At 40.6% G+C, this 12,521-nt stretch overlaps 1 pseudogene; it reads right to left on the bottom strand.

Moving 5' to 3' along the window:
- Positions 1 to 9,085: 9,085 nt before the first annotated feature.
- The window catches only part of LOC126606448 (uncharacterized), a 59,248-nt pseudogene continuing 55,812 nt past the window's right edge, over positions 9,086 to 12,521 (bottom strand).

Genomic DNA, 12,521 nt, shown 5'->3' with positions numbered 1-12,521 from the left:
GTGGATCTACTTTATCTAAGTTTAATATATTACCTGCTATATTAATTTGTTCTAACCCTCTCAAATATGGAATCCTATTTTTTCTAGGTGGTTTCATTATACTTTCTTCTATGTAATCTACTCCTGCTTGTTCATTTGTTGGTCTAAAAAATTGTTGATCAGTTTGATAGAATGTGTCCAAAAACCAATCATATAATGATACTTTACAGACAGTTCACATGTTAAACTAATCTAGTTTAATATAAATGGCAAAGATTATTGTTTTAAGCCATCTCATATAAATGTTATATGCTTAAACGATAAGTCCAAGGAATATGTAATTGGGAGAATGTGATCTAAAGAAGTTAGATTCATGAGACCATTCTCTTTCGTATACATATCCTAAAAGTTCCTGATCATAGGATTGCCAATTGGGTATTGATAGTCTGTTAAGATCAGTAAGTGATATGTCTTCTCTTAGAAAGAGTGATTGGTCTCGAGTTATTGGTGTGACTGACACCAAGACAAGCATGTAGGTGCTCAATAGAAAATGAGTCCACTGAACATGATCAATGAGGAGTTCGCATACTCATGTCACATGAGAACTCATGGTTAGGATAATGCAAAGTAGTCCTTTGACCTGAGGCATCATAGTTGTCTTGTGGTTAGGTCCTTGATTTTTTACTATATCAAAGTCACTTCGTCAAAGGGTGTCCATGACATAGTTGGGGTTAAGCCACTTAGCCATGGAGGTAAGTAAATGCACAACAAGGGATCTCTAACCTTCAAACTGTTTAGGGGAGAATACTCTATGATATGATTAAGAATCTCTAGCCAGCGTATGAATAAGATTTAGAAAGTCGTTCCAAATCACATTGAAGGTAGTCATATAAGTAAGAGAATCACATTGGATAGTAGACATGAATAAACTATCAAACCAAACAATGTGGTCAAGAGTATTGTATTAGAGAAAGACCGTATTGCATTGTAATCCCAAACTGAATAGGTTCTCCACCTCTTCTGATTAGCTTAGGTAGCCATGACATATCGTCTAGGTGTCACTCATGGTTTGTGGAAGCCCTAAAGGTGTATAATCGCTAAAGGGAGAATTGAAAGTAAGTTTCAGTTCACAATCGATTTGAAGAGTTTAATCGCCCACTGCGTCGCTAAAAGGAACCTAATGGATCGCACACCGTGTATGGTAATGTTTAAAGGATTTAACAAAGATGAGTAAGGATAATTAAATGGTTTGATTATTTATGGCTAGGATTAATTAATATGTTAATTAATCAAATGAATAAGTTCGTTATAGACCTCGGGTTAGTTTTGGGCTCAAAGCCCAATAGGATTTGAATGTTAAGCCCATTAACATAAATTGTATGACAACTTATTGACTAAAGACCCAAAAGGGCCCAAATAGCCCATAGCCTTAAGAAGGCCGGCCATATAGAGAAGGAAAGGGTTTGTGGTTCTTTTAGCCACTTAATTGAAGGGACTATATAAAGGACTTTATAACCTTTTCATCATTAGGGTTTTCTAAGGGAAGAAAAAAGAATAACTCTCTCTCTTTTCTCTCTAGAACAGCCGACCACCATGGGAAAATTTACTAGCATCTAATTTTTCCATGGTTACTCATCTTCTTCCTCAACCATCCTTGGTGTCAAAACTTAGAGGCCTCCAACTTTGGTGACTTCTGGAGAACCCAATTCTTCCATCCATATCCAAGAAGACATGGAGCCAAGAAGCAAAGTTCCTCCATCCAAATCGATGGAGCCAAGGAGCAAGGGGACAATGGAAGAAGGCCCTCACATGGGTGATTAACCTTTGCTAAGCAAAGAGGTTCTTCAAAGGTGTAAAGTTTCTCAACTCACTTTGTTTTGAGTTGAGTCTTGGTTCACTACAACTATTAAGCCTTGAATTTCATGGGTAAAGTTTTGTTTTTGAGTGCATACAAGCATGATTCCACATTTTAATTGTAAATAGCATGCATAGATGTTGCTCAAATGAACTAGTTTTCACAAATATTTCCTTTAACAACAAGCCATTCACCGAAGCTGAATCACATTTTGCGGACACCAAGTTCTACATAGATGAAGAAATGGTGCCTGAAGCTCTTCCAAAAGAGATCAAATCCACTGGCAAAGCCACACCCAAAAAGAAAGAGTGACAAGCCATGCCTAAGAAGCAAGAATGGGAAGCTGTGCCATCTCCAAGCAAAAACGATGATGAGCCTGCCAAGCTCATAACAGTCAAAGGGAGTGTGACGCCCTTAAAAGGATCAAACACACCTGTCTTCTGATACATCCCAATGTCAAAAAGAAAGAATAGTCAATCCCTATTCGAAACTGGAACAAGCAAAGCCGGCACATAGCTGCACAAGGACGATGTAAAGCTGCTCAAAACAAATGTAGTTTTACCTCTGACATAGCTAGGTGATGCTAAGGTTTCAAAACCACCACAAGGTTTCGTAAAACCCCTGCCAAAAGGGGCAGAACCAAGCTCTCTTCCAACCAAGACGATCGAAGAAGCTTTCAACCCAAACGCCTACAAACTCATGTCAAAGGCTGGGTACGATTTCACCTCCTCTTCAAATCTTGGAAATAAGGTATTAAACGCCATCAACGAAAAAGAACCTGACCTTACTGAGACTCAAAAGAAGTTGAAGGAGCATGGTTATAGAGTTGACAACAACAAAGCTGGACTTGGCTTCACACCAAATACACTCGTGAAGATTTCAAGAAAAGAAAAAAATACTAGCGCTCAACACATCAACGTGAGTGTTCAACAAAGTCAAGATGAGCCTAAACCCGCCCCTCGAACATCAGTCTTCAATAGACTAAATTGTTCAAAACCTAGAATTTCGACACTTGATCACATTGGTGGTCAAGACTGAACCTCTATCTTCAAAAAGCTTAACATGCCCACATCCCAAGGCTTTAAAAGGTTGTCAAAACCTAAGTAACAAAGCAACACGGCTAGCTTTCTTTCGTGATGGTTGGCCTTGGAAAGACTTGAATAAACCAAGAAGTTTTCCAGAAAGAAAATGATGAAGCCCGAGAAAGAAAAGCTCGACGGTCTAGCAAAAAAAGATGACGTTCGAAGCTCGATTTCTTCAAGGATGAAGCGCCAAGCCACCTTGGAAGTCGATACAAAAGGACAACTGAAGGTAAAGAAGTGCACCATAGTTTACATTGGCCAATCTTCACGTCAACAAGCCCAAAGGGATGGCACTGAAGATGAGGTCTAAGATGTCTTCCATATCACAATCCAAGAACACAAATAAGACGAAATCCCCGAGGAGGACGTTGATGTTACGCCACCACAACTCGAGGATTGTGGCCTGTTGGAAATATGCCCTGAAAGTCAATCTTTGGAAGAAACCTTTCAGGACAATTGAATCGATGTATGGATGACTCTTATACATCAAATGGCAAAGATACTAATTAGGACTATCTCAATAAACGATATATGTCCTAAATAGTGTATCCATGGACAATGGATCGATTGAAGAAGTAATCTAATGATGTTAGACTACAGAGACCTTCTTCACATAACCAAATGTCCAAAAAGGTTCCTGGTCATTGGATTGTCGGAGGGATATTGACAATGCGTAAACCGGTACATACTGTGTCCGCTTCAATTGGAAGGATGGAAAGTCTCATCCCATTTGTGTTGTGACACTAAGACAAGTATGTAGGTGCTCATTAAGGGAATGAGTTCACTGAACACAATCGAACGAGAGTACTTGCATGGAGGTCTACTCACATGTCAAGCAAGTAACTCTAATGGTTGGAATAATGTAAGTAGTCCTTTGACCTGAGGCATCGTCGTTGTCTTGTGGTTAAGTACTTGATCTTTGATTATGTCAAAAGTCACTCTATCAGAATGTCAATGGCATAGTTGGGGTTAAGCCACTTAGTCATGAAGGCAAGTTTATGTGCAACAAGGAATCTCTAATCCTCGATAAGAGAGGAAGAATACTCTAAGATATGATTCGGGAATCTTCGGCCGAAGTATCGAGCGTAATAAAGGAAAGCGTTCCTATACGACTCAATTGAATCATATAAGAAGGAATAATCACATTAGGGGTTTGACATAATATATCCATACCCTAATGATGTGATTGAGAGTATTGTTCTAGATCAAGAGGTATAAGACTAAACCTTCACTTTGTTCTTTTCTCTAATTTTTTATTTGATGCATTATATATAAACCTATGAACCTTGAAGGGGATTTGCATGACTATAGCTTTGATAATATGTTATAAATGCTTCCGCTGCTTTCGTATATTAAATTTGATTTGTATATGCATGATAGTCATTATGAAATCCCATACATGAATCTCATAGATTTCCCTTCAGGGCCAAGCCACGGTTGATGATCTCAATGAGCTCAACTTAGGCACAAACGAGGAACTGAATCCTATCTTCATAAGTGTGCTACTAAGTATAGACGAGATCGAGGAGTACTACCAATTTCTCTTAGCATACAAAGATGTCTTTGCTTGGACTTACAAAGAAATGCCCGGCCTTGACCCTACCATTGCCATGCACCATCTTGCAGTCAAGCCTGGAACGCGATTGATAAAGCAAACTAAAAGACGCTATCGATCCGAGCTCATCCTATAAATTGAGGTCGAGATTGACAAGCTAATCGAAGTAGGATCCATTAGAGAAGTGCAATACCCTTAGTGGATCTCCAACATCGTCATTGTCCTTAAGAAATCTAGACAAATACGTGTTTGCGTAGACTTCTGAAACCTCAATGATGCTTGCGTGAAGGATGACTTTCCCTTGCCAATCATCGAAATCATGACGTACACGACCATTGGCCACGAGGTGCTATCATTCATGGACAGCTCCTCTAGGTATAATCAAATCAGCATGGCTCCCAAAGACGAGCAACTAACAGCCTTCCGCACTCCAAAAGGTATCTACTGCTACAAGGTAATGCCCTTTAGCTTGAAAAACATTGGGGCTACATATCAATGTTCAATGCAAAAGATCTTCAATGACATGCTACACAAAAATGTAGAATGTTATGTAGACGATGTAGTTGTCAAGACCAAGAAGAGATCTGATCACTTGAAGGATTTGTGAACAGTGTTCGACAAACTACAACATTACAACCTCAAGATGAACTCGTTGAAGTGTGCATTTGGCATCACCTATGGGAAGTTCCTCAGCTTCATTGTCAAGCACCATGGAATTGAAGTGGACCAATCAAAGATTAAGGCCATTCAAAGCATACCTGAGCCAAAGAACCTACACGAGTTGAAAAGACTACAAAGATTACTTGCCTTCATTAGACGCTTCATCTCCAACCTTACTGGATGTTATCAACCCTTTAGTCGACTCATGAAGAAAAACGTTCCATTCATATGGGATGACACATGCTGCAATGCCTTCGAGAGCATAAAATGGTACCTAGCAAACCCATATGTCTTAGGAGCACCCGTGCTTGGAAAGCCACTTATCTTATACATTGATGCACAAGAAGGTTCCATTGGAGCACTCTTGGCACAAGAAAATGAAAACCAAAAGGAAAGAGCACTCTACTACCTAAGTAGAACTCTCATTGGTGTCGAACTCAACTACGTAACAATTAAGAAGATGTGCCTTGCCCTAGTCTTTGCCGTCCAAAGGCTCAGACACTACATGCATGCTTACACCATCCACTTAGTTGCTAAAGCCGACCCAGTTAAGTACATTATGTCGAAGCAGGTTCTGACAAGGCAACTAGCTAAATGGGCGTTGCTTCTTAACCAACACGAGATCATCTACATCTCAGCTAAAGCCGTAAAGGGACAAGCCCTATCGAACTTCCTTGCTAATCATCCAATCCCAACTGATTGGAAAATCTCTGATGACTTGCTTGATGATGAGGTGTTCTACAATGACATCTTCCCTATGTAGACAATGTTCTTCGACAGATCCGCATGAACAAATAGAGTAAGGACAAGAGTAGTATTCATGTCACCACAAAGACAAGTACTACCCTATTCCTTCTAATTAAGCGAGTTGTGCTCTAACGTCGCTGAGTACCAAACACTGATTATTGAACTTTAAATGGCGATCAACATGGAAATCACAATGCTAGAAGTGTATGGCGACTCCAAGCTCATAATCAATCAACTCTTGACTGAATATGAAGTGAGGAAAGATGATCTCGTCACATACTTTTGAATAGTAACTTAACTGCTACAAAAGTTTGAGGCTGTGACACTAGAACATGTGCCTAGAAAAGAAAATCAAATGGTAGATGCTTTCGCTAACCTAGCTTTAAGTATGGTGCTAGGAGAAGATGAAGTTGCGGACGTGCTGGTTTTCCAAAGATGGTTGATCCTACTTGTCATTGAAATGCTACTAAATGATATAAACGTCATCTCAATACTTCCAGTCCACTAAAGAGTGGAGACAGCCACTGATCAACTACTTGGAGCATGGAAAGCTTCTGGACTATCCTAGACACCGCTTTGAAATACGTCGACGAGCACCTCGTTTCCTCTACTACAAAGAAACACTTTACCTATGCTCTTTTAAAGAAGTACTTCTAAGATGCCTAGGTGAGGAAGAAGCCAATCAAGCCATGGAAGAAGCACACTTAGGCGTATGCAAAGTGCATCAGTTTGGACTAAAGCTACACTTCCAGCTCAAAAAAATGGGCTGCTACTGGCCAAACATGGTGAAAGATTGCCTGGAATACGCCAAAAGCTGCCAAGCCTGCCAATTCCACGCCAATTTCATACATCAACTGCCTGAACCATTACACCCTACAATTGTTTCATGGCCATTTAATGCTTAGGGATTGGACGTCGTGGGACCAATCACACCAAAGTTATCTGTAGGAGAAGACTACATCCTAGCCGCAACAAACTACTTCTCCAAGTGGGCTAAAATCGTACCTCTAAGGGAGGTCAAGAAGGAAACTATCATCCGTTTCATCAAAGAGCATATCATCCATCAATATGGTGTGCCTCGCTACATCATCACTGACAACAGAAAACAGTTCTCCAACCGACTGATGGACGAGCTCTACGAGAAATACAAGTTCAAGCAGCACAAGTCTTTCATGTATCATGCTCCAGTTAATGATCTCGCGGAAGCATTCAACAAAACATTGTGTAACCTCTTGAAGAAGGTAATCAACTGAACAAAGAGAGACTGGCATGAAAGAATAAGCGAAACACTTTGGGCATATAGGATGACACATAGGACTCTTACCCAAGCTACGCCTTATTCTCTCGTGTATAGTGTGGAAGCTGTTTTGTCGCTCGAAAGGATGGCTATACAATAAGGCTTGACTGAAGGGGAAAATGCAAAGTTACGACTTCAAGAGTTGGAAGCACTTGACGAAAGAAGGCTCGACGCTTAACAACACTTGGAATGCTACCAAGCATGGTTATCCAAGGCATTCAACAAGGAGGTCTACCTAAGGTCTTTCCAAACTGGAGATCTTGTCTTGGCATTATAAAGGCCCATCATCACAACTCACAAAATAAAAAAGCAAGTTCACGTCAAAGTGGGATGGACCTTACGTAATACAAGAGGTCTACACCAATGGCACCTACTTAATCATGGTGGAAGACGGCTTAAAGATCGGCCTCATCAACGATAGATTCTTGGAGCATTATTATCTCTGAACCAAACACACAATGCTCCTGCATGAGCCTAAACTGCATATGGCACAATGCTCCTTGTTCGTACGAGCTTAAAAGGCAACACTCAATACTCCTAGCCCACAAGAGTATTAACTGTGTACGGTAAAATCACCATCAAAAACATAAAAAATAAAAAAAAATAAAAAAAAACAATCCATCACTCATTTGAACTACATCATGACTTGATCCCTCCTTAGTCAAGGGTACGTAGGCAACTTGAAACTTCAAAACTTCAAGTACAGTCACATCATCAACAAAAATTCAAACACTTTGAAAAATAAAGAGAAAATTCAAGAATGTGAATACTTTATTTCTTTAAGGGAAGAATTTGGCTACAACGCCTTATTACAAAAAGAACAAAAACAAAGAAGGCTTCAAGTACAAAAATGGAAGACACTACTTGAAAGCTATATCCCTATAACTATGGCAACGATCTTCAAGCAAGCCTTTAAAAGTCTTCAAAGTCTCTACATTAGTGAAAGACAAGGTAGGCACTTCCATGGCTGCACCTTTCTCTTGCTCTAGGCATAAAACCTCATCTTGATGCTTGAGAAAATGTAGCTTCCTACTCCAAGAGAATACCTTGAAGTAGTGACGCTTCAGTTTCCAACTGTTCTCGCTCACGCGCCAACACTTCTAGACGTGCTTGGATGGAAGCCAAATAAGTCCATGTGGCTGGATAACCTTTTGCAGCAGCTTGCTGGGAAGATCGAACTTAGGTAATTGATAAGTCTATTACCGCAACTTGTTGAGCTCTAACCTCCGGACTTAACTTCTTCGAGGAAATGGCATGCAAGGAAGAATACTCAGTTGAGGTGGCCATAAGTTCGGCAATCTTGACTCTGAAGAGCGAGGAATCAACGTTAAGGTTGTCAATCGCAGAAACAAGCTTCGACAAGTCCTCCTTGAACAACGTAAGGTCGTCTAATGGGCATTTCGCAATCCTTTTCTCAATGTGGCTCTTGATGTCCATAGTTACGCGAAGGTTGATACAATGGATAAGCTGCCCGTAAGAGAGATCTCAGAACTAGCCAGCAAAGGTGTTGGACTCACGACATGCTCTTGCATACGTTCACCTACACACGGTAAATTAGGGCAACTTGGCGGATTTGGAACAAGTTATACACCGAGCAAACCCCTAATCTTCTCATCTGTAGGTAGATTATCTCCAAATAGCATCTCTATAAAGGAATGAACGCCCATGTTTGTGAAGTCAAAAGAACAAGAGGGCCCAACCTAAAGAAGACAAAGAAATGTGTTAGAAACAAAAAGCTAAACCAATAAAAAGATAGAAGAAATCACTAGAAAGAAAGAAGTACATACATCTTTCTCAAGTCACACATAGCCATCAAATTGATAAGGCTTAAACACTTTCTTCTTCTTATGATGGAAATTAACGTCACTGTCATCCAAACCACCTTCAAGCGGTCGCTTGTTCAAAACTTGTTAATGCTGCCGCAAAACAAGTTCATCTTCATGCAAGTTAACCTCATCACCCGCCTCTTCAAAAGCATCTGAACGATGAGAAGACAAACACATGCGTTGAGGAGCTAAAGTCGCAAGTCCATCTTGTAAATGAGATGCAATCGCACAATTAAATGGTGCCAGCTGTGTAGAAACCACAGAATAACCCTCTCTCAGCGCATCATTGCGTGAATGAGAATGATTGGTGCCACTTGCTATCCCCAAGTCTTCACGATGTATCTTTGACCACCAACCTACATAGGCACGAGTCACCGGATAACTCTTGAACTCATCCTTGGCTGGCAAGGTGATAGAAGCATTTGTGCGTGAATGGGTACAAGACTCCCAATGCATATACATGGCTTGCAAGGCCTTGTCGCAAAGAAACATACCCCAAGCGAAGACTTGTAATAAAAGACAAGTCTAAGAAACAAAGGTGTGAATCATCTACGAGGCCTCGTCGCGCTGAGCCAACCCTTGCCATGTTATCCATTCTTAAACTTTCACAACTTTTAAATAATGCATGCACCTGCAAATCATCAAGGCTCTTTGTAGAAAGCGCGCTAGAGAACTTTGTCATCAAAGGCCCCAGCTTGGTCGAAGTTGGTGAAGAAGGTCCCAACTTGTCTAAAGTCGAAGAAGAAAAATGAGTGCCAAAGTACACACCTAACCAACCATACGCATAGTGGTACGGAAGTACCGCGATGAGATCTTCACTGCTCGTTAAGTTCGAAACAATACTCAAGCCATTATAAATATTGGCTAAAACCGGAATAGCAAGGCTGAAAGATTCACCCGTAGCCATTTTGCTGGCCAATTATAATACTCTGGGATGGATAAGGTTAACGTTGTCTTTGGGGAAAACAAACTTACAAAGCCAACAAGCTAAGAAAGCAGATAGGTAAGATTCTTCCACGTGCTCTAACACTATGCCAAGATCCCCAAATGCTTTCAACTCGGCAGGGAAACGGCGCCTAGCTGAACCAATGACACCTAACGGGTCTGAGTCTCCCTTTGGTTTAGTGGTAATGTTGTGGCCACTTTTCTTCGAAGGCTTCTCATACTTCAAGGCATCCCAATACCAAAATTGGTTCCATGAAGAAATCTTCACTCTTAACTTACCCTGAGCCTCCTGGGAAAGTTTATGATATGCCTAAAACAAATAGCGGCAACTCGCAGGCAATCCTTGGCTATTGCGATGAGAAAATTCCTCCACTTTAGGAACAACCTCATCGTAAAACTTGCCTTGGATCGGCAAGCATCTTATCTTGTGGAGATCCCAAGGTGAAATCGACATCTCCCCTTGTGATGTGTGAAGTGTGTTGGTCGCTGAACACCAATGCTCAAAGAACGTACGAATGACGAAATGATGGCGATCATAACTAAACAAAGATGCGCACACAGCGTGATAAAGGCCCACGTTGGTAAGTACATCTTTAGATCGGCTTAAGACATCTTTAAGCCACTCCCAATAAAACTCAAGAAAGACGGCTTCTCCGGCAGTTGATAAAGTACTATTCCAAGTCACAGCTCCGCTATGGACGCGATCACCAAGAAGCTCAAATGAAGCCGGTGAATTGTCACGAACATGGTGTGAAGAATTCAAGATAAGAATCCTCGATGTACACGCCGCCTTTTTCATAGTTGGTCGACCAAAATCTGTCACCTCCCAAGACACTTCAGAAGACCACGACTTGATATGCATCGAGTTGTCTTTCACAAGAAGAACAAGCACCTTAAGGCCAGTCAACAGCGTATAAAGCTTCAATGTCATTCCCCTATCTTGTGAATCGCCTTCCTTCGCAAGAATAGTGATGCATTGCTCTTAAAACATTAGAAAAATACCATGGATGTAACAAAATAAACAATGCAACATAAGCATAAGAGTAGGGCAACAAGAAATTTTTCTTTTTGCTTCACTAAAGCAAAAGACATGCGAGACAAGCCTCGCGAGCATTGAAAATGACGATGCAAAGTCACAACGACGAGAAGAAATCAGCTACAAAGCTTGAACAGCACGACAAAGATGGCAGCTACAAGACGGTCCTTCAAAGCACGCTACTACACTACTACGTAACCCCGCAATGATTACGCAAGCAGTTTCTCACACTACACAGCAATGTCACCACCGAGGGAAAACTGTGACCAAAAGCCACTACACAACATAACACCACTACAATCTTTTGCACAACACCACATGGTAAAAAGGTGGCACAATGCAACAAGCTCTAAGCAACAACAGGGCACGGCAGTAGCAGCAAAAAAAATCCCACAACAACAAGCATAATGGTAGTGCACGGCAAGAAGAATTGTGAGAAAAACTACACACCCAGTTGTCCTACAAATAGGGGTCAATTGCTTCCTAATACTATAAGAGAGAGTACATACCAAATAGCAAAAGGAAAATCAAAACAAGGAAGCACATTCCAACCAAACAAGGAAGCATATTCCAAGCAAAAAATGGCAAGTTTTAGCCAATCTGCGCAAGCAGGACGTTTTTGGTGATAATTGGACTTTCTGAAGGAGGTTTGATGCAAGGCCAATTGGAGAAGGAAGCTAAGAGGCTGATGATTGTTATGTCCAAATTTCATAATTTTCCCTAAAGCCAAATGTTCCAGTTTGCAAAGTTAATCCCGCAGAAGTTGTTTTCCCATCAGAACTGCACAGCTGTGGGAAAATGATGAGTTAAAGGCTTTCCTAATAGCTTTCCAACACTTTGAAGGAAATCACCATCAGTGCCAAAATTGAAGGAGGTTCCTATCTAAGGAAGGAAAAACTTTTCTTTTTTTTTTTCTTCCTACAACCACAAGGAAAAAAAAATTCAAAATACACCAAATGTATTTTGTCAAAAATTATGGAAAATCAATAACTACAATAAGTATGTACCAATTTATCCATTTCCAAAATTTCTTTCGAGATCAAGCTTCTATGACCCTTGAAGGAAATGATTTCATTTCTTTCAAGATCAAGCCTCTACGGCCCTTGGGGAAAAAAATTCATTTCTTTCAAGATCAAGCCTCTACGGCCCTTGAAGAAAAATTTCATTTCTTTCAAGATCAAGTCTCTATGGCCCTTGAAGAAAATATTGCATTGCTTTCAAGATCAAGCCTCTACGGCCCTTGGCGAAATTCATCATTTCAATTCAAGATCAAGCCTCTACAGCCCTAGAAGAAATGTTTCGTTCAAGAAATACGTCTCTACGGCCCTTAAAGAAGCAAACTAATTCAAGATCAAGTCTCGACGACCCTTCAGTTAGAACAGTCGCATTGCAGGACTTCAAAACATGTTTCCTACATGTGACAAGCACATGCTTACAACGTGTCTTGAGGTGGGGGCATTTGTAGACATGTAAATTTCATTGCATATAAATGATGCATCACAAAGCTCCACGTGGCATATGACTCATCACAAATTGACA

This window comes from Malus sylvestris, chromosome 1 (assembly GCF_916048215.2).
Source record: "Malus sylvestris chromosome 1, drMalSylv7.2, whole genome shotgun sequence".
Lineage (NCBI taxonomy): Eukaryota > Viridiplantae > Streptophyta > Magnoliopsida > Rosales > Rosaceae > Malus > Malus sylvestris.
This window is presented reverse-complemented; position numbering and strand designations above follow the sequence as displayed.